This window comes from Pleurodeles waltl, chromosome 1_2 (assembly GCF_031143425.1).
Source record: "Pleurodeles waltl isolate 20211129_DDA chromosome 1_2, aPleWal1.hap1.20221129, whole genome shotgun sequence".
Classification (NCBI taxonomy): Eukaryota; Metazoa; Chordata; class Amphibia; order Caudata; family Salamandridae; genus Pleurodeles; species Pleurodeles waltl.
Genome location: NC_090437.1, coordinates 14,679,087 through 14,698,980, shown reverse-complemented (window position 1 = coordinate 14,698,980; position 19,894 = coordinate 14,679,087).

Below are 19,894 nucleotides of genomic sequence, written 5' to 3'. Positions count from 1 at the left end.
GCCATCCACCTCACAACACCCTTCAGCTCATGCACCTGCACCCAAACACAGCAGACTGACACCTCCTACAACCACTCCCTCTTCCTCCACTCCCAAACCTTCACCCTCTTTCCACCCCAGTGTCCCTAAGAAGCTTTTCCTCGCTACTCTTGGCCTATTCCCTACCCCTCCCCCACCACGCCCTTCACCTCGGGCTAGGGTGGCCAGAACCCAGCCCAGCACCTCAGCCACCGCTGTGGTTTCCGGAGCTATGAGAGGCTCTAAGGAGGCACCCGTCAGCCCAGCCAGTGTGTCACTAACACCTGCCAAGGACAAGAAGGTTCCGCCACCAGGAAAGGGCAAAAAGGGGAGAGCATCCAGCAAGGAGAAGGAGGCACAACCAGACAGCAAGGCCAAGGCAAAGACTCCAGCTGGCAGAAGCAAGGAGGCACCACCATCTGCTAAGGGCAGGAAGGGGCACAAAACACCAGCCAGGGCACTTCAGCCATCTGAGGCTGCAGGGGAAGGGCTGGAGCCTCCCACATCCACTGGCAGCACTGCCACCTGCACCGCAGCCACCACCACCAGCTGCACCGCGGCCAGCACCACCACCTTCACCGTTGCAAGCACCGCCACAAGCAGCACCGTCACCAGCAGCTGCAGCCTCAGTGGGCAGCCGTCCGAGGCTGCAGGGGAAGGGATGGAGCCTCCCGCCACCACTGGTAGCACCGACACCTGCACCGACACTGCAACCACTGTACAGCCGTCCCCATCGGCGGATGGACTGTAGTCATGCATCCATGGTGTGTCATGCATCCTGCCCACAGAAAATCATGTGGGTCTGACACTCAGGTGAGTGATTGTGACCTTGCACACCCCATGTGCTGCATCACTGGGCACAAAGCCCCCTCCAGAACCAGTGTAAGAAGGCATCCACTCACCCTATCCTTGGCAGGATGAAGCACACTGGGCACCAAGCCCCCTCCAGAACCAGTGGAAGAAGGCATCCATTCACCCTATCCTTGGCAGGATGAAGCACACTGGGCACCAAGCCTCCTCCAGAACCAGTGGAAAACCGGCACCCACTAGAGAGACGGTGGCCTTGCACTCCCCAGGACCAAGCAGTGGGCATGCCACCCACTTATGAGACTGTGGCTTTGCACTCCCCAGGACCAAGCAGTGGGCAAACCACCCACTTGAGAGACTGTAGCCTTGCACTCCCCAGGACCAAGCAGTGGGCAAACCACCCACTTGAGAGTCTGTGGCTTTGCCCTTCCCAGGACATCGCTGTGGGCATGAAGCCCCCTCCAGGAGAAGTGGCGTTGTACCATCTTCTGGCTGAGGTGCCCCCCTTCCCCGTCCACCTGAGGTGCCTGTGTGTTTTCGACCTGATGCCCCTGCAGTGTTCTCTCTGTATTGAGGCAGGAGTCAAGTGTGGGCTTGGCCTAAGTGTTTTGGCCCAGTGGCCACAGACATTTTGAGTGGACATTTTCCCGCCTTTTGTACATATTGTATATTTTGTAAATACTTTTTTGAATTATTAACGTATTTCTGACTATTTCTAATATAACACTCATTTTACTCAATTACTTTTGTCCTTGTGTTATTCCAGAGGGTTACGGGGTGTATATGTAATGTTGTTGCATGTGTTTGTGTGTATGGTGTTGAGGTGAGGGTGGGGGTGGGGTGTTGCGTGTTGCATGTGTGTGTCACTCTCTTTTTCCTCCCCCCCATGTGCTAGTTGCAGTACTCACTGTGGTCATCGCCGAATCCCTTGGTACTCCAGGCCTGTGAGCAGAAACACCAGCATGGGGAAGAGCTGCATCTCCAGCTCCATGGCGTCCTGGTTCTTCCTTGCGTGTCGAGAGGGAGTGGTTTCCCTTCAAAGTACTGTTCCTGCCTTGCTTTTGATGGTGTTGGTACCGCCCTGGAAAAGCTGGCGGATGGGCGGTTTGTGATGGGGTGGATGGTATATTGTTTTCCACCTGGGTGTTGGCGGTTACCGCTGTGGTGTTTGTTGCTACTGCCGTGGTGGTCGGAGTGTTAAAGTGGCTGTCTGTGTTGGCGGTTTCCACTGTGGTCATGATTCCATTTTTGTTACAGCTGGCCTGTTGGCGGTATTACCGCAGCTTTAACACCGACTGCCAGGGTTGTAATTAGGGCCATAGTGTTTGAGATGTGCTGGCTGAACAGGATGTAGTATGAATCTTAGACCAGATTTTCTTTCAAGTTTGTAAAGAGAAAGCCTGATGTAAGTCCATTTTCCATTGTAGTTCCATCTGAGATTTAAATCTGTTAGTGGGGGAATTTGTGAGAGCTTTGTAGATAAAGTATGCCTTTACTTGTGAGGAAAAGTCATAAGAGGGAGAAGTCGATTGTATATTGTAGTGTGTGAGTTGGGAAAAAATGTTGATGGGGTATGGCTTTAATGTGTTGAAATTGGGTGGCATGTTTGTGCGAGATACCACATTTTTGTTAAACGTCCTGGAATTCAAGAAAGTTCCATCTGAAAATATATGACCCACGATTATTAACCCTTTGTGTATCCATTCTTTCCATGAGAGGACTGTGTTATTCAATTATAGATTTTTATTGTACCTAATGCTGAAGAATTTCTGTGGAAGATGTAATTAGGGTGAGTAAAGGCACAACAACAGAAACAGAGTGAGTGAGTATTAGTGATATGAAGGATTTTTGAGGTTGTCTGATGTAAACTATGTCATGGAATAAAAAGGGTGAATTTTATGAACGTTCCAGTTGGTCAAACAGGGTAGATTGATCACAATTGGTGGGGAAGAGAGGAGTCCAAATTAGTTTAAAAGTAAAGGTGGAATTATATTTTCTAAAATCCGGAAAGTTAAGCCCTCCATTGTCTCTAGATTGTTGAAGATTGGCTAAAGAGATATGTGATTTACGTAAATGTGTGATCAAACTATTATTAAACTTGAAAAAAAGTAAGAGGGAGTGTATTTGGGAGCATAGACAAATAGAAATTTATGATGGGTAGCACCATCAGTTGATTGTGGCTACTCTTCCCCGCCATGACAGGTGTAAAGGAGACCAAGTATCGAACATATTATGTAGATTTTACCTCATTAAGATTAATTTTAATGGTATACTTGATAGAGTTGGAGTAAAAATACCTAGACATATAGGTGGTCATTCTGACCTCGGCGGTAAAATGCACTTACCGCCGGTCAGAAGACCGCCATAACACCGCCGTGGCCGCGGAAACCCGCCACGGTCATTCTGACCCGCAGAAGGCAAACCTCCGAAAATCCGACCGCCACAACAGACCGCCAGACCAGCGGTCGGCGGAAAGGTGGAGGTGACCAAACCTCCACCGCCACGCCAACAGAAATACGCCCATGCCATTACGACCCACGAATCCACGCGGCGGTCATTCAAACGCGGTATTCCATTGGCGGGACACACCGGCGCGGTCAGAATACACCCAAACGAACAAAACTCACCCACATTGGACCATTTGAATCCCACACACCTGATACACATACACACACCACTCCCACACACACAATACAATATAAAACACCCACCCACATCACCCACAAACCCCTACGCTTAAAAATTCGTAAAGAAGGCAAGAGCGAGACACCAGCATCCAAAACATAACAGCCACAGCCACTCAACACCATCACCCACACACTATCCACACACAAAACAACACACACCACCACACTCAACTCACTTAAATACACATACTCCACCCCACACATCATACACACCACCCCATGGCACCCCAAAGACAACCCCGCTTCACAGACGAAGAACTCAGGGTTATGGTGGAGGAAATCGTTCGTGTAGAGCCCCAGCTGTTCGGCACACAGATACAATACATCAGCATTGCCCGGAGGACGGAGCTATGGCAGAGGATTGTCGACAGGGTGAACGCAGTGGGACAGCACCCCAGAAATCGGGAAGACATCAGGAAACGATGGAACGACCTACGGGGGAAGGTGCGTTCCATGGTATCCAGGCACAACATCGCCGTGCAGAAGACTGGCGGAGGACCCCCACCTCAACCCCCACAATTCACATCATGGGAGGAGGAAGTCTTGAACATCCTGCATCCTGACGGCCTCACAGGAGTCGGCGGAGGAATGGATACTGGTAAGTTGAAGCTTCAATACTGCTTCCCCCCCCCCTGCATGCCAAATCAGACCCCAACCCTCACCCCCATCCTCGAACCCCACCCTCACCCCCACCCCCATCCTCACCCCCACCCTCACCCCCACCACCATCCTCACCCCCACCACCATCCTCACCCCCACCCCCAGCACACCTATTCCCCGCCAATGTCTCACCATCACAACCCACACATCCCAAAACCTAGGCCTGCATGCGTCCACTGAGCATGGACACCCATCACCAAAGCATGCCCAATGCATATACACATCCCCCCCACAAGCCACCCTCACCAAAGCCCCCACACACGAATGCCAGCACTTGGGGACACGGGAACCCACAGATACACCCATATGCCACACATTTGAACTATAACCATACCTCTATACCCCTGCAGGACCCGACCGTCAACACACCGCGGCGGAGGGGCCAGAATTATCCACACCCCCCACCCAAGAGGCCGTCAGCGATGACAGCAGCTCTGTCGATCTGGACACCGATGACCAGCCCGGACCATCGGGGACCTCTGGACAGTCGGTTCCCCTCACACAGGCACAGGCCACTATAGACCCTAACCCCTCTGGGAACACCAGCACAGCTCCCACCCAGCGGGCCCATGCCTCTGTCTCCAGGGCGCGTCAATCTGCGGTGTGTCTACCACTACAGGGCACCCAGGAGAACCCAACACCCCAACAACAACAGGGACCTGGGGGCAGTGGTAGTGGGCACACCGGCCAGGGGGCAGAGGCCCAGGTAAACAGGGGAACTCGGCGGGCAGCTGTGCCACAGGGGGGGGAGGAGAGGCCCAGGGAACCCACTCTCCACGAGGTCCTCACCACCATCATGGGAGCATACAACCGCTCCCAGGAGACGATGGCGACGGTACTGGCCCGGTTCCAGGAGATCCAGGTGCTGCAGGAGGAACACTATCGGGGGTACAGGGAGGACATCCGAGCCATCAACACCACCCTGGTTACCATGGTAGGGCTGCTGCAGGACCTCGTAAACAGCAGGGCGGACACTGAACAACACCCAAGGGCCCCTGCCACTAGCCTGGACCAAGAACAGCCATTCACCTCCGCCGGCGCTAGTGGACAGGAGGCCCCCGCACAGCAGCAGCCCACCAGACCCCCACCTCCTGCAGGAGAAGAACCACCCCGCAAGAGGGCCCTGAGATCTCGCAAGACAGAGTAGGATGTCAAGACCCCCGCCAGCAATGGATACCACCTGATGTCATCCCACTGTCCCACATTGTCACCCTGTCCATCCTCGAACTGCCCATGCTCCATCTCTCCACAGGCCTCTGGACAATGCACCTGTGTGACTGTTACTCTGGACTCTGCCATGGACATTCCTTCACCATAGCCCCCACCCACTTGAAACCACCCATCCCATTTTGAGCACTTCAATAAACACCTATTTTGCACCAAAATATCAGGAGTCTGGCTGTGATTTCAATAGATTGTAATTGACATGACAGTGCAAATATGTCCTTGTACATGGTGAAGTCAACAAACAGCTGCCACAAAGCTGTAGTCCATGGGGAAACGAAGCACAGGACTCGTAATGGGGACCCCAGATCTGAAATAGGGAGGGAAAAGCCAAAACTCAGTCATCATACACTGGGGCAAATAGACAGGCAGCAGAGATGCTGCAGAGTAGTTAACATTTACTAAACTATCTTTGAAATGTTACCTGTGTCCTATTGGAAGTACTGTTCAATGATTCTGTCCCTGTTGTCTGTTTCAGCCCCGTCGTCTTCCTCCTCGTCACTCTCCACAGGTTCCACAGCTGCCACAACACCACCGTCTCGACCATCCTCCTGCAGGAAAGGCACCTGGCGGCGCAAAGCCAGGTTGTGAAGCATGCAGCAGGCCACGATGATGTGACACACCTTCTTAGGTGAGTACATTAGGGATCCACCGGTCATATGCAGGCAGCGAAACCTGGCCTTTAGGAGGCCAAAGGTGCGTTCGATCACCCTCCTAGTACGCCCATGGGCCTCATTGTACCGTTCCTCTGCCCTGGTCCGGGGATTCCTTACTGGGGCCAGTAGCCACGACAGGTTGGGGTACCCAGAGTCCCCCACTAGCCATACACGGTGTCTCTGTAGCTGTTCCATCACGTAAGGGATGCTGCTATTCCTCAGGATGTAGGCGTCATGCACTGACCCTGGGAATTTGGCATTTACATGCGAGATGTACTGGTCAGCCAAACACACCACCTGGATGTTCATTGAATGGTAACTTTTTCTGTTCCTGTACACCTGCTCCCTGTCTCTTGGGGGAACCAAAGCCACATGGGTCCCATCAATGGCACCAATTACGTTGGGAATATGTCCAAGGGCGTAGAAATCACCCTTCACTGTAGCCAATTCGCCCACCTCAGGGAAAATGATGTAGTTCCTCACGGATTTCATCAGGGCAGACAACACTCTGGATAACACCTTCGAAAACATGGGCTGAGACATCCCGGAAGCAATTCCCACGGTTGTCTGAAATGACCCACTTGCCAAGAAATGGAGTACTGACATGACCTGCACCAGAGGGGGAATCCCTGTGGGTTGGCGGATGGGGGACATCAGGTCGGGCTCCAGCCGGGCACACAGTTCATGGATAGTGGCACGGTTAAGACGGTAGGTCAGGATAATGTGGCGTTCTTCCATTGTCGACAGGTCCACCAGCGGTCGGTACACGGGAGGATTCATCCGTCTCCTCGGCCAACCCAGCGGACGGTGCCTAGGAAGGACAACATGGAGCACACAGTCAGGCAACCCACAGGTACGTACTCACAGCTAGCACAGTAAACGATTCTCTATGCAGTGAATGGCGTGTCTGAGTGGCTATGCAAGGCCTAGGCCTGTGTGACGCAGTTGAAATTGAGCCATGTGGGCCCTGGAAATGGCGGCTGCCTGACCTGTGAAGTGTGACAATGGGATGTGAGGTCAATGCGCTGGCGTGGCACACCGCGGCGGGCGGCGGGCGAAGACCGCGGCGCGAAGCCGCATTGGTTAACATTGAAGCCTATGGGTTTCAGGAGCCAATGGCGAAGGGCGCCGGCGGTGGCGGGACGCACCGCCGCGGTACGCACCGCCGCGGACGTGACCGCCATTTTCTATCTACTTATCCACTTGCGACTTGAACTTTCACAGGAGAGGACCTATACTGCAAGTGTTGCTGTGACCTCGGTCTGGAAGGGACAATACCTGCTGCCCCTGGGGAAAGGGCCCCTGCCTTCACTGGAGAGGAGTTGGAGAAACTTGTGGATGGGGTCCTCCCCCAGTATGCGCTACTCTACGGTCCTCCAGACCAACAAGTGAGTTTAATTCTATCTGGATTTGGGGCCACTGGCTGGCTTGGGGGCCTGGCGGGGATGGGGGGCATGTTGGGCATGGCGGGGGGCCTGGCGGGGGGCCTGGCGGGGATGGGGTGCATGTTGGGCATGGCGGGGGGCCTGGCGGGGATGGGGGGCATGTTGGGCATGGCGGGGGGCCTGGCGGGGATGGGGGGCATGTTGGGCATGGCGGGGGGCCTGGCGGGGGGCCTGGCGGGGATGGGGTGCATGTTGGGCATGGCGGGGGGCCTGGCGGGGATGGGGGGCATGTTGGGCATGGCGGGGGGCCTGGCGGGGGGCATGGCGGGGATGGGGTGCATGTTGGGCATGGCGGGGGGCCTGGCGGGGGGCATGGCGGGGATGGGGGGCATGTTGGGCATGGCGGGGGGCCTGGCGGGGGGCCTGGCGGGGATGGGGTGCATGTTGGGCATGGCGGGGGGCCTGGCGGGGATGGGGGGCATGTTGGGCATGGCGGGGGGCCTGGCGGGGATGGGGGGCATGTTGGGCATGGCGGGGGGCCTGGCGGGGGGCATGGCGGGGATGGGGTGCATGTTGGGCATGGCGGGGGGCATGGCGGGGGGCCTGGCGGGGATGGGGGGCATGTTGGGCATGGCGGGGGGCCTGGCGGGCATGGGGGGCGTTGGGCCACTGGAAAGGAAAATGCTGAGTAACTTGAACGTGGTATTTCTCCCTCCCTGTACGTGTCACATAGGTCCGCGCCCATGAGAAGATCGGGATTTGGCGTGCCATCGCCAAGGAAGTCCGGGCCCTGGGGGTCCACCATCGACGGGGCACCCACTGCCGCAAGAGGTGGGAGGACATCCGCCGCGGGACCAAGAAGACCGCCGAGTCTCTGCTGGGGATGGCCTCCCAACGTAGGCGGGGTGCCTGCCGTCAACTGAGCCCCCTGATGTTCCGGATCCTGGCGGTGGCCTACCCTGATTTGGATGGGCGCGTGAGGGCAGCACAGCAGACACAAGGGGGTGAGTACAAGCATTATCTACTCTGTTGTCGCGCAGTGGAGGTGTCTGGGTGGGGGAGGAGGGCTGGGGGTCCCCCTAGGCCAGGGCGATATCTGTAGGCTGGGCACCCCCGTAAGCCCCTGTGTCCCCAGCCACCACCCTCAGTAGTTTGTTTGTACAGCCATCCCTGGGCCGTGTCATCCATGGGTGCAGTTGTCAACTCTAGGCGTGTAGGGCATGTTCCACGGAATGCGTAGCGTACCCCAAGTGCGCAACTTAGTGCAGGGGGCATCTGTGTCTGTCATGTCCGCTAACTGTACCGGAGATCCATGTACTCAATATCCCTTTATTTCTCTCTCCCCCCCCCTTTTTGTTTGTCTTTCTGTGCTTGTGTGCATCAGCATCATCAGGCGGAGGAGAAGTGGCATCGGGGCAGGAGGGAGCTGCATCTCACATGGCCCAGGAGGGCCATGCAACAGAGTCAGACTGGACCAGTGAGACGGAGGGCGAGGGGAGCTCCACGACGGGGACGACTGGAGCCTGCAGCGACACGGACACGTCCTCGGAAGGGGGCTCCCTTGCGGGGGTGGCACCATCCGTGCCCCCCACCATTACAGGTACAGCCGCCACCCAGCGCACCATCTCCGCCCTCCCAGCAGCCCCTCCGCGTTCGCCCCGTGCCCGCTCTGGCAGGAAGCCGGGCATCTCCTTCGCCCCAGGCACCTCAGGCCCTGCCCCTGTTACCCCCGCTGCCCTCAGTGAGGAGGTCATTGACCTCCTCCGAACGCTCATTGTTGGGCAGACTACCCTTTTGAATGCCATCCAGGGGGTGGAGAGGGAGGTTCATCGCAGCAATGCGTACCTGGAGGGCATTCATTCGGGTCAGGCTGCCCATCAGCGATCGTTCCAGGCTCTGGCCTCAGCACTGACGGCAGCCATTGTCCCTGTCTCTTGCCTGCCTCTACTAACTCCCTCCTCCCAGTCTCCTGTTCCTTTGCCTGTCCCACCCACACCATCAGACCAGCCTGCACACACCTCAACACCCAAGAGAAGCTCATCCAAACATAAGCACCACAGATCACGCAGACATTCACACACGCAACATTCCGATGCAGACATGCCAACAGTCACTACCACCTCTGTGACCCCCACCTCCTCGTGTCCCTCCTCCCTCCCTGTGACGTCTACACTCACACCTCCATTCACCTCACCATCAGCCAGTGTTTCCATCACCAGCACACCCTCCACTCCAGTACGCACACGTGCAGTCACCACCCCCACTGCCATTTACACGTCCCCTGTGTCCTCTCCCACTGTGTCTGTCACCCCCTCTTCCACACCACACAAACGCAGCCACCCACCCACCCAACAGCCATCCACCTCACGACAGCCTATCCCTCCTGCACCTGCACCCAAAGACAGCAAACGTGACTCACCTACAACCACATCCTCTCCCTCCACTCCCATTCCCACTGTACCTACCACTCTCCATTGTCCCAAGAAACTCTTCCTCGCCACTACTAACTTCTTTCCTGACCCTGAGCCCCCCCCTCCTTCTCGTCGGGGTAAGAAGAGCACCTCAGCCACCACCAGCCCTGCAGCCCCCTTGACAAGGGTGCAGGGGTATTGGAGCCCGCCAGCCCGCATGTCTGGATCTTCGCCCAGCAGCAAGGGGACAGCCAGCCCACCCCCTGGGAAGAGGAGCAGAAGGCGGAAGGGGCGCCGCAGGAGCCCGCCTTCTACATCCCCCCCGGACACCACCCAGAGACAGTCACCAGCCACAGCTCCAAAGGGAGGAAGGGGCCACAGGCCCACGACTAAGGAGGGCAAGGGCAGCAAGTCAGAGAGGTCAGGCAGCAGGCCTGCTGCCCAGGAGGAGCCCACAACCCCCATAGCCGCTGCCCCGGGAGAGCCCACCACCCCCATAGCCGCTGCCCAGGGAGGACCCAGCCCAGCTGGCCAGGAGGGCCCCACCACCCACAGCCCAGGTGGGCAGTGAAGGAGCACCATCCCCGCTGCCCAGGAGGGCACCACCAGGCATTTAGCAGTTGGCCATAGACCGTCCGCCGTCTCAAGAACCGCTCCGCTGGGCCCCGCCGTCTCAAGAACCGCTGAACTGGGCCCTTCAAGGCAAGAACCGCTGAACTGGGCCCCGCCGTCTCAAGAACCGCTGAACTGGGCCCTTCAAGGCAAGAACCGCTGAACTGGGCCCTTCAAGGCAAGAACCGCTGAACTGGGCCCTTCAAGGCAAGAACCGCTGAACTGGGCCCTTCAAGGCAAGAACCGCTGAACTGGGCCCTTCAAGGCAAGAACCGCTGAACTGGGCCCTTCAAGGCAAGAACCGCTGAACTGGGCCCTTCAAGGCAAGAACCGCTGAACTGGGCCCTTCAAGGCAAGAACCGCTGAACTGGGCCCTTCAAGGCAAGAACCGCTGAACTGGGCCCTTTAAGGCAAGAACCGCTGAACTGGGCCCTTCAAGGCAAGAACCGCTGAACTGGGCCCCGCCGTCTCAAGAACCGCTGAACTGGGCCCCGCCGTCTCAAGAACCGCTGAACTGGGCCCTTCAAGGCAAGAACCGCTGGCCCTTTGGCAGACGTGGCAGGGCAGGATCTATCTCGGGCAGGGCTGCAGGATGTCCTCTGGCCAACTTGCCTCCTCCAGTGGCAGTGGGGTCTGTTATGGACTGTATGGACTGTGGCTTTGCTCTCCCCAGGATGGCCCAGTGGGCAGGCCACCCACTGTATGGACTGTTTGGACTGTGGCTTTGCTCTCCCCAGGATGGCCCAGTGGGCAGGCCACCCACTGTATGGACTGTTTGGACCGTGGCTTTGCTCTCCCCAGGATGGCCCAGTGGGCAGGCCACCCACTGTATGGACTGTTTGGACTGTGGCTTTGCTCTCCCCAGGATGGCCCAGTGGGCAGGCCACCCACTGTATGGACTGTTTGGACTGTGGCTTTGCTCTCCCCAGGATGGCCCAGTGGGCAGGCCACCCACTGTATGGACTGTTTGGACTGTGGCTTTGCTCTCCCCAGGATGGCCCAGTGGTGATGGAGTCCCCTCGTGGATCTGGCGTCGTGTACTCAAGTGGCTGAGGTGCCCCCCCTTCCCTTCCCCCTGAGGTGCCTGTCCTATTTTCTTTCTGATGCCCCTGCAGTGTTCTCTCCGTGGAGTTCTTGTCGTGGGACTGGGCCTTGCCCCTTTGCACAGGACCCCTGTGATCCACGGACAGTGGTTGGACTACATTTCGTAGCTGTATATATTTTGTACATAGTTTATTTATTTATTAGGATTACTGGTGTACATATTTCAATATATCTTGCCGTTTATGATCTCTTCTTTTGGTCTTTACATTATTTCGGAGGGGGGTGGTTTGTGGGTTGTGACAGTGATCTGTGGGAATGCATTGATGTGTGTGTTGTAGTGGGTGTGGGTGGGTGGGTGTGTGCCGGTAATCTTTTCCCTCCCCTGTGTCGTAGGTGCAGTACTCACCGATGTCTTCCGCGCCGCCGGGCGTGCTCCTGGTATATGAGGAGGTATAGGAGTGCGGGGATGACCTGTAACTCTGGCTCCATACTGCCGGAATCTCGCGTGGAGTGCGTAGAGGTGAGCGTTTTCCCGTTCGTAGTCTGTTTCCGCCGTGTTCTTATCGGCGGTGCTCCCGCCCCGGAAAAGGTGGCAGATTGGTGGGTCGTAATAGGGTGGGCGGTACTTTGTCTGCCGCCGGGCTGTTAGCGGGAACCGCCGCGCTGTTTGTTTGTACCGCTGTGGCGGTCGGAGTGTTAAGTTGGCGGGCTGTGTTGGCGGTTCCCGCCAGGGTCAGAATTGCATAGTTTAGACCGCCGGCCTGTTGGCGGCTTGGCCGCCGCTTTATCACCGACCGCCAGGGTCAGAATGAGGGCCATAATGCTTTTGGAATTCCAGGTGAAGGCAGCACCTTTAAATAACTCATAAAAACAATATTTGTTCAGGGGTATAACGTCTTATTCATCTTTATTGAGGTTTTATCCTGATACCATTAAATATTCATTTAATGAACGAAAGAATTCTGGGGTTGTATTTTGAGGGTCTGAAACCAAAAGCAAAATGCCATCCGCGTATGCTGTGAATTTAATCTCTATGTCTTTGTGACGAAAGCCGGAAAACAAAGGGGCTCCATGAATTTTTTCCAAGAATACGCCACTTTGTAACCCCTGACACCACATTGTGCCTGCACCAGGCATAATGTATGCGGGGGTCGTTCCGGCGCTAGGGGGGCCTTAAAAATGGCACAAAGGAACCTATGAGATTGTTTTGTGCCTTTTTTATCTGCATTTTTTAACGCCTGCTAAGTGCAGCCATTAAAAAGAGGCTCCTATTGATTACAGTGGGCCACTTTTGATAAATCTGCCACAGTGTATTTAGAAGCCATGGGTGTGTGATATTGAGAAATATTTCTAGAATTATCAGAGATATAGCTTCCCCTCATAAAACCTGATTGTTGATTACCAATTAGGTCAGGTATGACTTAGTTAAGATGTATAGCAAGTACATTTGCAAAAATCTTGCAGTCTGGATTTGTGAGGGAACCGGGTCTATAGTTACTACACATGGGTAGAGCCTTGCCTATTTTTGAAAGTAAGCATAACATAACTTCAGAAAAAAGTACCCAATGCTTTGTCTTTGGGTAGAAAAAAATTAATTTAATGTAATAATTTTGGAATTAAATGATGTGCAAATGTTGAATAAGACTCCACTGAAAAGCTATCAGGACCCAGAGCCTTGTATTTGTGAAGTTTGTAGATGGCTATTTTGATTTCCGTTTCTGAGATTGTGATATCCAAAAAAGAGAGATCTACGTTTTGATCAGCTGATTTAGGGATAGAGTGAAAAAACATCTATATTTTCTGCATTGGGAGTAGTATCTGAGGTATATGATTTAGTATAATTGTCTATAAAACACTCCAATATTTTTGAGTCATTAGTGTGCTCGGTCCCATGTTTATCATCAATGGCAGAAATCCTGCTTCTCTATTTTCAAGTAGTTTGCCAATAATTTAGCAACCTTATTCCTGCCTCTAATAATTGTGTATTGATTTTGAGAAGAGCACCACATTATATTGTAATTTAGCCTGAATTAGTCTGAATAGGTCATTATTTTTAGTGGATGAAAAGTATTCCTGTTCTAGAATTTTTATCTGTTTTGAGTAGCCTGTGAGGAGTCTTTCTGGGCTTTTTTCTCTTGGATTGCAATATAATCTATGATAAAACCCCTAGCTGCAGCTTTAAAGGCATAAATTATTGGAAAGGAATTTGTTAACAAAAATTGTAAATTGTTCAACAAATAATTTGTCGTGTATTAGAGCATTATTGAATATCCATCTCCTAGAGGGAGGTGTGGCTGTTGGAATATCTAAATCCACTATAACAAGTGCATGGTCATAATGATAGATCCTATCTCCGAATGCAGCATTGACTGGAGACCATTTTGTGTGAGAAATAAGTGATCTAATCTGGAATATGGGTGGTGGTCAGGGGAAAACAAGAATATTCCAAAACAGCAGGATTCTCTAGACATCTACCAAACCCCTGCAGTTTATCAATTTTTAGAAACCTTTCTGCATACTTTTGGGAATGTATCTGGTCTGAGAACGATGATCCAAAAAATGATCCATTAATTGATTACAATTGCCTCCTACTATGAGGTTGATTATGGCTATGGCGTAGAGGGGAAACGCTTCAAAAACTGTGGGTCTACAACTGTAGGGGGCATAAACACTCCAAATAGAGAGCTGGATATCATTAAGCTTTATGGTCAGTTTAATCCATCTATCTTCTTGGTCTTTAACTTCATTTATAATCTGAATATGTGAGGCTTTTTAAAACAAAATTGATACACCATTTTTGTTATTAACTGCATTAGAACAACAAACTTGACCCACCCAATGACAACATAAATATTCAATGTCTTGTTCTTTAAGGTGTGTTTCCTGCAAATTAACAATTTGGCAGTTCCGTTCTGAGAGATGGGTAAGCACCCTTTGTTTTCAGACAGATTACGTAGTCCTTTCTCATTCCTAGAAACTACATGTAAACTATTCATTTGAAATGTGTAGGGAACAATTAGACAACAGGAAAAATATGAACTCTAGGCTACAAACAATGTAAAAGTTAAGGTAATTATTGAGATGAAGACTTGTGGATCTATAACAAGAGAAGGTTGCACATTGATAGATAAACTGCATTATAGTATAGTATAGAAAAGAAAAAGGAGAAAATAAGTAGAGAAAAAAGAGTAATCATAGAAAGGAGAGGTGAGTAGGTAGATGATATGGCTCCCAAGTGTTAGTAGGAAGAAGAGGATGACAAAAAGCCAAATGACTTTAGTCATGAGTATTAACAAAGAAGTAGGTAATACTTAAGAAGGAAGACAGTGGAGCAAGAAGTAGCGACCAACAAGAATGACATCTCCGAGGATGAATAGCTAATACTATAGTTGAGGGAGAAAGCACAATGGAAAATGAATATGAACAACCATAACATTTACAGTTAACAACTGGACTTACCAACACGAAATTGAACAATGAAATGGTAACAGAACGTGAACACGAGAACAGGAAGACATTGCAAGACACAACATCAGGATCCAGAATGTCAAGGAAAGCCTGGGGCCTGCAAAAGAGAAAACAAGGTGAATGTTAGGGAACTCAAAGAGCTCAAGTCAGGTTTACTAAGTTCCATTGCTTCTCCTTTGTGGATACATATGAACCATCCATCGGGTTGTCGAAGGAAGTTTTTTGTCTTTATATGTGACCTTAAAGAAACATGGGTGGATAAGGCCATATTGAGTGTTCATAGATCTTAAGGCTGGTCTCAGGTCCAAAAATTATTTCCTTCGAGTTGCGGTCACTCTGGAGACATCTTGACTAAAAATGATCTTATATCCAGACCAAAGCATTTGTTTACGTTGTTTAGCTGCTGACAGGATTTTCATTCAGTCAGAATACTGTAAGAAAGGTGTGATGATCCCTCTTGGTCTGGTAAACCTAGATCCTTGTGATGAACAGATGTGGTGTGCCATTTGAATATTGCGGTCAGTCAAGTCATTTAGGCCAACAATTTTGGGAACATGAGCTTTAAGGAACTTAATCATATCTTGCCCTTCAGAACCTTCCAGAATGCTATAAATGTGAATGTTGTTTTGCCTATTATGATTTTCTAACTCTTCAGTTTTTTTTGTTGAGCAGACTGACTTTTTTATTCAAATAATCACATTTAGTTATAATGTCCTAAACATCTCTGACACATTGTTCCACTTCAGTGAGTTTAGAGTTAAGATTAGACCACCTATCTTCAATTCTCTGAAGGGCCGCATGTGTCTCTACAATAAATTGTTTCATTAGCTTACGTTCATTAATTATATCTTCTAACGCTGAAGATTGCGAAGTATCCATTGTGAGTACCAAATGTCTGGAGTGGCCCCACCAAGGACTTAACAAAAAAGTCAGTGAAAGTATCCAAGAAATGTAGAAAGCTGAAAGAAACTTCATTTTTTACAAAACCAATAGTAAAGACAATGGTGAAGAAGTAAATGCGTAAATTGAAGGAATTTGTGATGAAAGGCCAAGCGTAAAAGCGATATGCAAGAATTGTTGAGGCAATGAGGTGAAGTATCTCAAATATATGTGTTATCATCAGAGAGAAGCCACATGAGGTGCCTAAGCAGAAGCTTCTTCTATAATATAGGTGAAAACAGCACTTGAAGGCCAGCAATAGTTTTAAAATGCTGAGAAGCGCAAATTGCGCGTTATGAGCACCTAAAACGGCAGCCTGGATGAAGCTGTGACGGGAGTGCCGGGCTTAGAGTTGAAAAAAATTTATATACAGACTATAAAAATGTCTGTAAACTTACCACACCGCTCTCAGATAATTCTGATGTTATTATCCATTGTCGAAAGAAGGGTATTGATTAAAAAAAATATTTCTCCAGCATGAAGTTTTCCTCGGTGCTCCAGAATTACACCAAATTTGCTGGTAGCTGGTAGGTTTTGGTCCAGAAGGCACCCTTTTTGTTATTTGGTGTAAATCCGTTCAGTAATTTTTTAGAGAAAAATCAAAAGGCTCCGCAACTCCTCCAGACCTCGTGCTGAGATCTGATTGGCTGCCAACACTTTAACCAGAAAGTGTGGGCAGCTATCATGGGACTAGAGTCCCTGAAAAAAAGATTAAAAAAAAGAACAGGGGCCAGGATAAAGAAACCCTTAGCTCTGCTACTGGGGTCCTAGAGGGGTCCCACCAGGGCAAAAAAGCATTTAAAAAAATAAAATTCTGAAAATCAAAGCAGATCTGTAAATCCAGCGAAAAGTCATAAAAAAAAAAAAAAAGGACGGGCCCAGCGCACTCGTTTTGAAAAAAGTCCCCAGGTGGGCCAGGTCCCAGGGGCATTATTTAAGAAAAATCAGGGGCACATGGGCCCCCCCTTGAGGATCTTGGAGCCCCTGGGACCACCACCTCCCCAGGACTTTATTTATTCTTAAAAAATGGGAGGGGCACACAGGGACCCCCCCTCCTGAGCCTTTATAAGCCCCGGGGACCACAAATTCCCTGGGGCTAAATCAGCAAGAATGGGGGCCTGCAGACCCCACTGAGCCCCTGGGATCACCACTTCCCGGGGGCTAAATATATGTAATGGGGGGCCCAGCAGACCCACGGTCCCCAGGGACCCTCCACCTCCCTGGGGCCGAATGCTTTTCAAAACAATAGGAGAGGAGCAGCACAGCCCCACTTCTGGGCCACATACGGCTCTGGGGACCACCACCTCCCTGGGTCCAGCCCTGCAAAGTAAAGGAGGGGTGCACGTGCTCCCCCCTCCTGGACCCAATAATGGCCCTGGAGACCAGCACCGCCCAGGGCTGACTCCTGCTATGTCCCAGGCTGCTCAGCCCCAGTACATAGCTGTTTGTTTTTGCTTGGTGGGAGCTTTGGCAATTCCCACCAAGCAAAAGCAAACACTCCAGTTGCAGCGGACACGAGCTGTCAAAGTGCTCCTGTCTTATGGAACCAAAGGTTTTATCTCTTTCCCTGCCCGCAGACATGCAGGCAGGAAAGGAGATGAAAGTATTGCTCTTGCACACGGAGCTGCATTTCCAGCCGCTCCCTGTGTGCAGTAGCAATGCTGGTTCCCGCAGGAGGCAGGGAGCCGGCTGGGATCACAGTGGCCTTGAGGGTCCCCCCACGGTCTCGATCATGCACACTCGGTGCCAAAGAGAATCGAGGGAAAATGGCTGGCCTCTCAGGAGTAGGTTCCCTGGGGCCGAAATCAGCACAGGGATAGGTGGTTATAGGAGGGGTGGCCAGGCCCTGCGGCCAGCCTCCCCCCGCGCACGGCCAAAGGCCATGCGCAGCAATTGTTGGAATAACGTATAGTAATTAAAATTACTTTACTTTTTTTTTAAAACTATAAAAATGTACTTAAAAAAACAAAGGTTAAAGGGACTTTGTAGTTAGGTTCTGAATTTAATTGCACAAAACCATAGACATTCAGCAGTTATAGTTAGAGGTACTTTAAGTAACTATAACTCGCACCCTAAGATAACTATAACTTATGCCCTCACCTGCACTGCTAATTACCCCTGATGTTAAAGCACTCATGACAACTTTTATAATGTTAATCCAAATGTCGATGAAACATTAGCAGTCAAATTATTGAAGAAAATACTGTGGATGGCAGTGGTGCGTGTTATAGTTACCTTAGGACACGAGTAGAAATTATTGTTCGACAATCCCCTTCTTCATCCACCTCCCTCAACCTCAAGACAACTTTTATCAATTAATCAATGAATCAACATTTATAAAGCATGGCAAATCACCCATGAGGGTCTCGAGGCACTTGAGATGTTGGCTGCTGTGTGGTGATTAGTTCATTTGGACATTCAGAGCTTGAGTTCTTTCCTGAATTGCTGGAGCAAGTGGGTGGTTCTGAGGTGCAAGGGAAGGTTGTTCCATGCCTTGACCACCAGGTGCAAGAGGGAGCATCCTCTGCTGTTGGTTTGGCAGATTTGGGTGGTGTTGGCGTAGAAGAGGGAAGCAGATTGAAGATGTCTGGTCGGTTGGTAGAAGGTCAAGCATTTGTTGATGTATGCTGGTCTTTCGTTGTGCAGGGCTTTGTAAGTATGGATCAGCATCTTGAACTGGCATCTCTTCCAGATTGGGAGCCAATGTAGTTTCTTGAGGTGGGGTGTGATTTGGGTCCTTCTGGGGAGGTTGAGGATGAGTTGTGCCGCTGAGTTTTGTTTTGTCTGAAGTCTCCTCAGAAGACGTGCAGTGATTCCTATGTAGAGTGTGTTTCCGTAGTCCAGCCAGCTGGTTATGAGGGCCTGCGTGATGGTTCTTCTGGTGTTGATTGAGAGCATCCTGAAGATGTTAATGAGCATGGGAAGGGTGTTGAAGCAGGCGGATGAGATTGCATTGACCTGTCCTTTCATAGATAGCTTACGGTCCAGGATGATGCCATGGTTGCGGTTGTGATCAGTCAGGGCAGGGGGTGGGTCGAATTCTGCAGGCCAACCTTAATTGTTCCAGGGCGAGGTGTTGCTCCCAAAGATTAGGACTTCCCCCACTGTCCATGTTAAGTTTGAGACTGTTGTCTTTCATCCAGTCACCAGTGTTCATCATGCATCTATGAAAGTTCAAACTTGTTGTGAGAGAATGAGTTGGGTTTCGTTGGCTTAGGAGATAATGTTGAGCTTGTGAGATCTGACGGTGTAGACCGAGGGGTAATGTAGGTATTGAAGAGAGTGGGTCTGAGGGATGATGCTTGGGGAACTCTGCAGATGATCTTCGTGGGATCCGAAGAGAACTGTGGGAGACAATCCTCTGGGTTCTTCCTGCAAGATATGAGGCGATCCATATGAGGGCATCTCCCTGGATCCCGATGGGATGGAGCCTGTTGATCAAGGTGTGATGGGAGATGGTGTCAAAGGTGTCTGACAGGTCCAGGAGGATGAGGGCTGCCATTTCGTGGCGATCCAGGAGGGCCCTGATGTCATTTGTGGCTGCAATCAGGGCTGTCTTGGTGCTGTGGTTAGCTCAAAATCCAGATTAGGAGGGGTCCAGGAGGTTGTGGTGTTCCAGCTGTTAAATGAGTTGCTGGCTGACCGCTTTTTCAAGGACTTTTGCTGGATAGGGGAGCAGAGGGATGGGCCAGTAGTGCTTTGTTTCAGCTGGGTCGGTGGATGTTATTCTCAGGAGATTCGCTTCATCGTGTTTCCAGTCTTCAGAGAAGGAGGCCGAGGTAATGGAGGTGACTTTCCTGAGCTTTACACCAATTGTCTTTCTTCGAGGGTGAAGAGGTGATGGTGGCAGGTGTCCATGGGTGCTGCAAAGTGCATGGAATTCATGTTGGAGATATTGCCTTGCGTAGTGAGTAGGTCCTAGTGGCTGAGCAGGTGTTCAGGGTTTGTGTTCGAAGGTTGTGCTCTGGTTGAAGATCTTGTCA